The following is a 2,995-nucleotide window of genomic DNA, read 5'->3' on the forward strand; positions in this document are numbered from 1 at the left end:
ATATATATATATACATATGTATATATATATATATATATATAGATACATAGATAAATAGATATATATATAATGTGGTATGTATATATCAGTGTATGCTTGTGTATGTGTGAGTTTATCAATGTATTCTTGTAGATATAACTCCACGTTTATCAAGGCAATACACAGGTGTGTACTCCGATTCCTGTGTGTTTATAAGTCTCTGTATGAGTTTGATCAAACATTTATGAGCATAAGTCAGTATCACATTCAGTGAAATTTGTGCATGATGACTAGGTATGAATATATACCTCAAACAATATATTTATAAACATAGCATATGTCTATATATCCTGCATACTAACAACTACGCAATTTTTGTTATGTGCATAACTAGATAGGCGTAAATAACTCTTTCCATATATTCTACTGTACATTTAACTGTTTTGCGTGTAATTTCTTCTATATGTAGTACTGTATGCGTTTGTATTTTGTACATGTAGATAGGTTTGGCGGATTTTTATATAAAAATAATTAGAGGCGGTTATATGTTTCATTCAAAGGAACTACTTGAATATTGTCGTATGCGTCATTCACAAATCCCTTCGCCTCCTTCCCGTACTGCTATTTCTCAACAATAGTAACAGCACAAGTCGTCGTAATAATAAGCAGATTTCCCATGATCGACATAGCAGACGACAACATCGGCTACAGCAGCATTGTTATTATCAGTATCATCCAAATTCTCATTGTTATTATTCCTAATAGCAAGTGTATTGTCGTCATCGTCAATAGTGTGAACGTCATTTCTGTGGTTACGAAAATAAATTCCAAATCTTTGGTAATGAATAGAATAACGTTAATAATTTGAAAAATGATAATATTGATAATAAAATCTTCCATAATAATATATAAAGATATTATGTATGTGGAAATTGTATCTAGATATGGGGAAATGTACAGTCGACTACCTGACCCTCTAGTACTATATGATATTAATGTTCAGATCCTCAATAATAATAACAATAATAATAACGGCTTGGAAACGCTCGAATACTCCGGAAGGTGCCCGAAAAATAAGAGATGTTACCTTAGTTCACTGGTAGTGAACAGCTGACACTGTAGTACATCTCCAGCGTTAGAAGCTGTGCAAAGGCAATAATAATAATAATGATAATAATAATAATAATAATAATAATAATAATAATAATAATAATAATAATAATAATACTAATAATAATAATAATAATAATAATTCTTAAACATTCACTTGAACAAAACTGTACAAATCCAAATATATGGTACCCTAGGCATAACACCTACATGAACTTCTAACTTGTTGTCTCTTGAGGTCTCTGGGTGAGACTTGGATCCAACTTGTACAAATGCAAAACAAAAGTCAAACATAAAATAATAATAATAATAATGATAATAATAAAAGAGGAAACTTCCAAAGGGACTGCCTGTACCCAATGATCGTTGTACTGTGCATGATATCACTAACACTGTTTCTGAGGAAAGCAAAAGGCTGGGTATGTATTCAAAAGCAGCCAACAAAACGTCAACAACTTGTTATTTATGGATGACCTCAAACTTTATGGTAAAGAAGAATTCCAAGTGAGTTCCCTCGTTGATACGGTGTATATTTTCAGTGCTGATATCAAAATGGAGTTCGAACGGAAAATGTGTGGTGTGCTAGTCTTGAAGAGAGTCAAAATAAAATGTAAGGACGGGCTAGCGATACCGTCGGGTGAGGTTATGAAGCAGATAGAAAAGACGGGCTATAAGCACTTGGAGAAATTGGAAATTGATAAATTGATGGAGAAATAAATGACAGAGAAATTTTAGTGTGGAGTACTTGCGCATATTGAGACTGATCCTTAAGTCGAAATTAAACGGACGGAATAATATTGAAGCTATCAAAACCTGAGATATGGAGCAGGGGTAATCGTATGGACAGGAGACGGACTAAGCAGCTTAACCAGAAAGACAAGGAAGTTGCTGTATAGATATGGGATACTCCACCCGAAACGTGACACAAACAGACTGTATGTACCAACAAAAAATAGGGGAAGACGACTGATTGGATGCGAACACAGCTTTAGATAAGAAGAAAACAACATAACATGGCATGTAAAAAAATCGCCTCAGAACCACTCAGGAACTGCAAGGGAAGACATACAGACCTGAACATGGCATGAGTCGTCTATTGCAAGGCATACGATATGATGCCACACTCCTGGATAATAAGAACAATGGAAATGTATGGAGAAACAGAAAATATGAGCAACCTTATATCGAACAGCATGGCTTCAGTAGCAATTCTAAATCTATGAAAATGATCCTAGAACAGCTTCCTTTTATCCTCTTGTTTTCTGTTCGTCTTCAATTATCTGTAATATTCATCCCCGCCTCCGTATTTTATTATTTTCCTTTGTTTGAATTCTTACCCACCATAGTTTCTTTTGCTAACATTTTAAGCTAATTCAAATTGATTGAACTCCTTTGTGATCAACATAGGTACAATGCCACATATTCTAGGGAGGAGATTTGATGAGAAGCATGTTTATTTACACATCTACATATATGGATGAATTTACACAGACACTATAACACACACACTCGTGTCCATGTGTGTTGATCGGTGTGTATATAATCCGCATCTGATTCAAACAACACTGCGATATTTCTATATACAAATTGTTTTGCCACAAGAATGAGCGCGAATATTGTGAAAAGTACTGACAATAGATATAAATATGCATGCAATTACACGGGAGAAGCGGACAATCTGTACAAGTAGACGCAAAATTAAACAATCCTCTATTCTTTAAATAATGGCGTTGTGTGGCACTGGTTATTGGAAAATAGTCCAGGAATGGAAAATGGCTGTACATGTACGGTATTTATTCAAGATTGGGCTACGGTAAATTTGTTACAAATAAACGAAACAAGGATTCATCATTCTATAGACAAACGGGAAGGAGACCCAAACGTGTACAATGCATACATACATACA

The sequence above is a fragment of the Octopus bimaculoides genome, chromosome 4 (genome assembly GCF_001194135.2).
Source record: "Octopus bimaculoides isolate UCB-OBI-ISO-001 chromosome 4, ASM119413v2, whole genome shotgun sequence".
Taxonomy (NCBI): Eukaryota; Metazoa; Mollusca; class Cephalopoda; order Octopoda; family Octopodidae; genus Octopus; species Octopus bimaculoides.